Source organism: Pinus tabuliformis, chromosome 6 (genome assembly GCF_031772625.1).
Source record: "Pinus tabuliformis cultivar Carrire ecotype Pingquan chromosome 6, CPIR1, whole genome shotgun sequence".
In the NCBI taxonomy this organism is placed as follows: domain Eukaryota; kingdom Viridiplantae; phylum Streptophyta; class Pinopsida; order Pinales; family Pinaceae; genus Pinus; species Pinus tabuliformis.
Window position 1 is genome coordinate 1,069,113,985 of NC_142292.1, and position 8,829 is coordinate 1,069,122,813.

General features: G+C 36.5%; 1 pseudogene; it reads right to left on the reverse strand.

Moving 5' to 3' along the window:
• Positions 1–3,282: 3,282 nt before the first annotated feature.
• LOC149262630 (acyl-coenzyme A oxidase 2, peroxisomal pseudogene) lies at positions 3,283–4,236 on the reverse strand (annotated as a pseudogene).
• Positions 4,237–8,829: the final 4,593 nt, after the last annotated feature.

Genomic DNA, 8,829 nt, shown 5'->3' on the forward strand with positions numbered 1-8,829 from the left:
CCTTCTAGAACCTCCAAATAAGCCTACACATGTCACAAAACTCATAACACATATATAGATATATGAAACCATGTTAATTTCCTAGTTTTTAATCATAAATTCACTTTATATACATAAAATAAATAACTTTGGAAAACAAGGATCCTAACCCATATAATTATGAAGATGGTTACTTGATGTAGGGTTTTAGGCTAGATAGTTATGAAATGAGGGCTAAATGGTTATGAAATGATGGAAATATGGATGAATATGGAAGACAATTTTGAAACTCAACATACCCCCAATTGAAGTTTTTGCATGTCCTCATGCAACTATTGCATTGATTCATTTGTCCATAAGTTTATCTTCTTGAAATGATTTGCTTCTTTATGAGCTTTTTACTTGTATTGATTCTCTTCAATCTTTGCGTCATAATATTCTCTTTTGCAAAGTGTAATATATTTGATTGCAACATATATTTTTGATGGTTGGTTCTTGTGTGACAACCAGATTTTTTTGAGCATTGGTTCTTGTGTAACAATGCTTTTTATTTTTTGTTGTATCAAAGTTCATGAAAACATTGGGAATTTTATTTTCAAGTCCTATAATTACTATCAATAAATTGATAATTTGCAAAGCACATAATATTTTTGGAATCATACTACAATAATAGTTGATTGGGAAGAATATGCGAGTAGGAATGAAATGAAAATGTGTGATGATGTATGAAATGAATTGATGTCCCTTTCCTGCAACTAAAGGTGTTTTTTTTAAAGTTTATGACAATATGAGAAAGGGAGTGAGGAATTTTCCAAAGTTATTATTTTAGAATTTTAAGGAATTGCATGACTAAAAATTAGAAAACAACATACCTTCTCTTACCTTCAATGCGGATGAATTGTGTTTACTGAAGATTGTGGTTGCTGATGTTGGATCATGGAGTATGTAAACAAAGGAATTTGATATTCTTCTTTGTTCTCTTTGTGTTTATGAAAATATTGTGATCTTTCTTGTTGTTGTTACAAATTGATCCCTGTTGCAAACTACTAAAATGATGTAGTCTTAAATTGTTACAAAACCTGATGGTAGAATTCTAGTCATGCAAATAAATGTGTTGATTTCGAGCATGAAGAGAAGTCATTGGATTACCGACCATTAATGAATGTCGTTAACCAATGTGAGGCAAACTCATCATTAATTTCAATGAGTGCCAAGGTGCCTAAGTACATCTTGTGAATTGTGAATAGATGAGCTGATGTCGAGCCACTTGCAAGACCCAATGATCAAGGGACATTGATGTATTCCCATGATTTTCGGTGAGAGAACTTGTCATTAAGGCATGCAAGCTTCAAGGTACTAATAAGGACTCTAGTCTCTATCCTAGATAAGGTGCTGAGGTCAATGGGTCAAGAATTTTTGAAAGGTGGTCCTTAAGGAATCCCACATTAGTCAACGTGAGTTCGTACAAAATTATTGGTAGGACTATAGATAAAAGATCTCACGGTCAAACAGTTTTTATGCCAAGGAAAACAAGGCAATGTAGAGAGCTAGATGGTTTTATTCGTAAGCAAAAAGATGAACTAAAAAGAAGGAAAAAATGTATGACTCAAAAAAATGGTTATGTGTGAGGTCATGATGGGTAAGGCAATGAATTAGTGGACTCTAATATGGATGACTGATGAGGCTTTGAAGGAGAAATGTGGGTAAACATATCATGACACAAAAGGTTTTTGTGTAGTGGCAAATGTCATGACATATGTAATGAAGAATTAGCTTCTCCAAGCTTTCAATGATGCATGTTTTATTGTGATTTCTAGAGATCACAGCTGCATGAACTTGAATCATCTGTGCACCTGTAAAAGCTTAGTACAAATCCTGCATGAAAACTATGAGATATTTTTGAAAGACATAAAATGCAAGAATGAGTATGAATGCTAGCAACCAAATAAAATAAAATTAATTTTATTTTACTTAAAGCCTTTGCGTGCAAGTTCCTTTGAAGTAACTCCAAGGAACCAATTAGCATATATCGCTTTCAATTGTTTTGATTTTAAATTGTTTCAATTGTTTTTATTTTATTATTATTTTTTATTTTTATTGTTTACACAACCCCTTAGTAAACATGAAACGAAAACAATCTATCAAATGAGGAAAATGTTGGTTGAGTCATCAGGAAAGGGTGTCTAGGCCTAGCGAATACGAGGATATCCATGAGGAGATCAATCCTCAACTGCCCACGTGCTTTATTGCTTCGTTGGCACACCAGAATCCCGTAAACCATGGAGATAGCTGCAGATTTGTAAAATAGTTGCAAAATCATGTTAATTCTGTAGCTAATAATAATAAGGCATATTGAAAAATAAGACATATAAATGTTTTTACCTTATTAAAATATATGGTTTTACTACTTTATTGAGCTGGTAGTGATGACGATAAGAGGAAAATGAATGAAAAGTGTGTCAAAACAAAATAGTCATGGAATTATATACTCCCCTAGCTGAACTTGCTACATGTCCTCATGCAACATTGCATGACTTCATTGTGGCATAATGCGAAAACAACCGTGTATATTTTACAATTGCCATACTTAGCGAGAATGAGATCCATTAGAATCAAATAGTGAATAAATAAAAATAGACCTAAATGCTTTTGGAAGTTGGTGCTCTGCTTTGTGACCAATTTTCTCCTCTGGTTGTCATGGCACTGATTTTCACCATCGTTGCCTCTGTGCACATCAAGCGGGTTTAAAGACGACAAATCAAGCTTTTCATCCTTCATATTTGATACATTTACATCGTTGTGGCCCTTGCTGAAGCATTCATTTATATCCGTAGGTCTTTCGGATTGAGAGAACTAGAATTTCCAGACATAGGTGGAGGCTTGCTGATTGAAAACACATAAAAAAAATGTTTGTCCCTCACAAAAATACTTGGTTCTATAATGCAATGGGATGAGGAAGTCGAGGCCTAACTTGGTCAAGATCAAATTTCAACAAACTAGAATCTTGGATATATTCCACCAATATCCTTTCACAATGCCTTCTTCTATAGTGGGATGCTTTGTATATCCAATATTCATCTTTATCATACAAGCCAGACACAAGGTGTACGATATATCTATCCTTACATCCTGCTATGTCTACTTGCAATAGCTTCTATAGAGAGCAAGGAATTTTTTATGAAATTCCTATCTAATTCAATTGATGGGTTCCAAGCTTCTTCTGGCCTCTCCAACTTATATTCAGAAATCTATAATGCATATTTTTCTCTACTTTTCTCATCTAAAATTACCAATTGTCAAATAGTGAGTTTAAAATATCTGTATAGTTAGGCCTCTGATTCAGCTCTCAATGGATGCATTAGAAGCTGACAAATTGTGTATACTCAGCATACTGTCCAGACTGCATACCTATTGGTGCACGTAATGCAAAATCAGGAATACCAAATGCATCCACAAGTTCTCTTGCCACACTCCTCACTTCAAAACACAGGTATTCGTTGAGCCGAAGAATTGCCTTAGCCTTGTTGGGTGCAACATAGTCTACATTTCTATAGCTTCCAATGTCTTTCCAAATTCGATCAAGTGCATAAAGATCACAGAGAAGCTTTAAGTCTGCATGAGCATTCCTGTCTTTACAGCTATTGACAACCTCTATAAATCTTGCAAGGATCACAGACTCTATATGTGATTTAGCAAGTATTAGTAAATGATTCAAGCATCTATTCCATGCCTCAAAACTGCCAAGTGACTTTGAGTGCTTCCTTAGACGCAATGTAACAGTATGCAGCAATCTTGATGTCTGATACCTAAATGCATCGAGCTGGAATTTGGGGTCTCGCAAATGGTCCTGTCCTTCATGGTGAGCAATTATTGGATTTAAATTGGAGTGAAAGCCCCCTAGAATGCTAAAAATAATAACCTTCTTGCCAACGGCCAAAGAGTAGATAGAAAAACATTTTTTGGAACCTCATCTTCGACTGCTATGGGCGCCATCATAAATTATCATATCAAAATATAACAAAACCTACCGAGATTTGAATTCATTGCACAACTGCAAATACTTTTTTCATTGTGTTGTCAAGTCACCATACCACCCATAGTTTCTCTTTGTCTAATAGTTTCTTTGTTGTCGATTCTACTAGACTTAGCGATCGCTCTTTTATGAATTTGATGATACATCATATCTGAACGGAGGAAAACAAATAACTTAGATATAGCCTCCTGAAGCTTCGGGATGGTGTTGACCTCGAATTCCATGGCTTTGTGAACGAGCATATACACCTAGTTCTATAAGGGCTCTGACATTCGATTTGAATATAACAGTGGGTTTAATGCCATCTCTGCTTCACTGATTGTGAATTTATCCTCATGGATGTACAACAGGGGCATATCAAAAGCCTAAAAGTTCCCAACAGGCTTATTTGCAACAAGATCCCCTTTTGCAGAGACTACATCCCCACAACCATGTTCTTTAGAAAGAATGCATTGAGAACAACGCTCTGTTTTTATGAGGAAGTATCACAGGATTTGCTTTCCCTAAGATACTGTTGTAGAAAAGCAAGAACTCTAATTTAAAAAAAAAAAAACACACAATGCCTCCCACAAGTACGAAGTAATGTTGGACGATTCTTCTATTCGCCATGTAGGAGTTTCAAAATACCTTCAATTTACATTATACAACATAGCCCAATACAGTGAAATTGGGATTCTTCGATCATGCTAGAGAATCTTTGGCATGATCTCTTCCTTATTCTGCGAAAAAAAACTTGATTTTTCTCATGGATTTGTTCCCAAATCTTGCTACTTGCAATTGCGCTTCTCTTCCTTTGACAACTGTAATGCCAAGCCAAACCTCTCGACATGCCGGTGCTTCTTCTCCAAGTCTGATAGCTGTAAAGGCTCTAGCATTAGAATCCTCTTCGAATAGAAATTTTGTATCGTGGACTTTAATACATAGACAGATGGATTTTGAGGACTGTAACAACCATTTTTTTTTTAGCTGAGATAATTATTTACGGAATTTGTTGTCATCAAATAGAGGTATCATTGCACCTCTATCAATAGCAAAGCTGACTTCTCTTGCCTCACACCATTGGTAAAAGATGCATCCATTGCTTGGATGGCTAGAGTTGACAACATGCAACACAATAAACCTTGCAGAGCCAACAAACAAATGATGTTAAATCTGCAAGTTCAAGTTGTAACTCAAAACAAAATCATTGTATATGTTGAACTTCATAAAGTTGAGGTTAGATCTATTGATCTAAATATGATTTGAGGTTGTCATTGATGTCAATCTAAGCAGCACCAGGAGATACCCTAATATTGCAAGGGAATTTTGACTTGACAACTCACTCTATTTTGAGTCAATTATCTTCTAGATGGATTCTACTCGTCGGGATGTTTTCGTTGATATATGGCATGCCAAGTAATTCTTCATGGTTTGAGAGATATTCATGTTTGAAGTTAGTAACCCCAGTTAGTGGGCTAAAACCCTATGGGGTTGTGGCATGGCACTCATAATTGGTTTTGGTCATTGAATAGTCAATAATTAATAATTTTTTAAGCTCCTAAAATCCCTCCAACATTCTCTATAGAAGCCCCTCTCAACTCTATAAAAAGAAATCTCATATATCCTCTAAAAGTAGTGATCGTGGCAATTCGCTATAACTTCATTTTTGTGAAGTCTTAGATTTGGAAATTAAAACCCATTTGATTTGCAATCCTGATGAACGTCGTGACCAAATTTCAGATCTTGGTTCACTATATTTTCAGAGATATGATCTGTGGAAGTTAGGGTTTTTGTAGGCTCCCAAATTTCATCTCAAAGAAGTGACCTTGGGAAAATCGTCATAACTCTCTCTCTGAGAAGAGGATTGGAATATTGTACAAAGTGGCGGATAGTGCACGGACTGTAGTTTTCTGTGTATCAATTGCAGAGCCGAAGGAGGAAACAATGACACGTGGCATCCTGTACAAGTTAGTTCTACTCAACTAGTCCATAATTAGGTCATTATGAGAGATTGGGCATAACGTTGTATTGAAGAGTCCAAATCGGGTCAGACCTGTGGCATTGGAAAGAAGACTCAAAGGGATTCTACAGGACCGAAGATCACATGTTGGAGATATAAAATCACAAATATACATTAGATTAAATATCATTCTCCTAGAAGCCAAGAAAAACTAGATCAAGTGTTGTCAAGGGGTGCAAAGGACCAGACTTTCTAGGGCAACAACGTGCAGGGTGCAGCAAAATGATGCAGCAGAGGTAAGCTACAGGTAAGTATCTTCTGTATATGCATGTTCATCTCTTAATTTCATTAGGTTCTTTGTATTCTAATTTGTTGTTTTTGTTTAGCACTGACATATGCTCTGTAGGATGAGGTAAGTTTTGCTATTATCATGTCATGGGTATTTCCTTGAAGACTTTTTGCAGGTAAAATATATTCATCAAGAGAAGACTCAATGCATAATATAATTTTCTGAAGAATGAGAAAGGGTAGCATGACAAGAGCAACAATCAAGGTGCAGAACAACAGAAAGAAGTTCACCACATGAAGTCTTCAAGTGGGCAGCACTGCATATAGACATTGTAAAACTATCATTGTATAGAGTCATTATAAATTCATCTTTGTAAAAGTTGTACAAGTGTCTATCTACCAAGAGCTGAAGAGGCAGTGTCGGGAGGTCTAGGATCATCATTAGGTGGTTGTGTCATAGTTGGGGTAATGGTCTAGTGTGTCTTCTTCTTCTACATTATTCTATATCATTGTAAGGTGGACCATTTTCCATGGTATGAGAGTCCATTCTTATTTTATTCTTCTATAGGGTGGTAGGGTGGTGCTAGGCTGGTGCATGAAGTGACCAATAGGTTCAAGCCTGTGAAAAATTTAGGGTGGTAGGGTGGTGGTAGGGTGAGTTGTAACTCATTGGGTGTTGGGGCATCCGTTCAGTTGACCATTGAAGAATCTCGAGCATTGGAGCATCCATCTAGTGGGAGCTGGAGAAGAATGCTTTTCTAGAATTCCAGGAATTTGTTACTTTCATTTCAGTTGGGGCTGAAGATTAAATAATTTATTAGAAAGGCGTTCGGTGGTTTTTGACTTGGAGGGTGTTTTCCACCTAAACTCTTTGTGCCTCATATGTTCTTTTATTTATTGTTATTACTACATAAACGTCAATAATAATTGAAGATTATCTAATGCTCTAAAAATATTTAAAAGTGCTAATTGCTAAGGAATACTAATTCACCCCCCCCCCTCTCAGTATTTTCCAACAATTGGTATCAGAGCTTGGTTCCTTCAGTAACAACTTAACCGCTAGAAGTTAGTTTTCATATCATAGAGATGGGAAAGTCAAATAAGCGGGTTACAAGGATTTCAAAGGAAGGTATAGGTACAACAAAATCTCAAGAAAGTGAGTATTGTGTACCAGCCTTTGATTTTGATGCAGATAATTATTGGATACGGGAATCCATGATGGAAGTATCTTTCCAGGCACATGGAGTATGGGAATCAATTGTTTCTAGAGACACATCTACCGATGAAGATAAAAGGTAAAATTTAAAGGCCATGAATGTAATTTTGAATGTTTTGCCAAATTCTATGAAAAAAAAGTTGGTCAATGTTCAATAGCTAAAGCTCTTTGGGAAAAGCTTCATAATCTCTATTCAACAAATAAATTAGGTCAAGACGTTATTTAAAATTCAGATCCTTCTGAGTATGATGAAGAAGGGTTGACCATAGAAGAATTCTTTAAGGAGGCAATCAAGCTTATAAAAGAGCTCAAGGCTGAGAAGATCCCTTCCAATACTCTTGAAGAACAAGTTCAAGGTCTCAAAATTAAATTTGAAGAACATAAATGTATTGAAGAGCCACTTTAGAAGAAGTTGGAAGAAATCAATAATATAGTGACACAAGACCTCAAGAGAGAAGTCCAATAGAAGCAACAAGAACTTGACACAACATTTTCATAGATTAGCAGGATCACACAACAGATGCAAGAAGCAAAAAGTGAAAGGAAGGAATTTGATCAAAGATACATATCCTCTCTCTGTTGGGTTGTGTTATATTCTTTCCACAACTAGCCCACATATTTAATTGGGCGGTTAGAAGGGGGTCAAAGCCCCCCCTTTGTTGTGCCAATTGCATAGCGGGGGGAGACACAGGGGGTTTGAGTAGTGCAGGTAACCCCACTCTATGGGGTCCAGGGCAGTGCCCCAGAAAATTTTGGTTTTGGACCCTATATTAGGTTGGGAAGACCTACCTATGGTTTTGTGCATGTTTTTACTACATGGTTTTGGACGCGATGGTTTTTGGTCCATGGTATCGGATGCTTCGGCATGTATAAATATGTATTGTAACATTGAAAGGAAAATAATGAAAAATCAAGCTGGTAGTCCCAGTTTTGGGATCCAGGGGAAAATCTCTGTGTATATGTGTTTTATGTGTTATGCTCTCGCATTGTTTATTTTCTGTGTTTTAGAATTCGTATGTAGGTAATTTCTGTATGGGGTTAAAACCTACATTTGGTATCAGAGTTGTTTTGGCTTCAAGGGGACGCCTTTATTACTGAGGGGTTTCGCTCAGGCCTGTGGTAGACCTCGTTCAGTGGGAGATCTGTGGGATCAATTCTGGTGGTGAAAGAAGATGGCGAGCAATGGAAAGATAGAGATCAAGAAATTAAATGGTCAGAGTTTTGAGTTGTGGAAACTCAAGATGGAGGATTTGTTGGTGGATAAAGATCAGTGGATCGTGGTAAATCCTGGTACTAAACCAACGGGAGTGTATGATGAAGAATGGAAGAATTTTTATCGGAAGGCAAAGAGCACAATACGATTGTGTGTCTTAG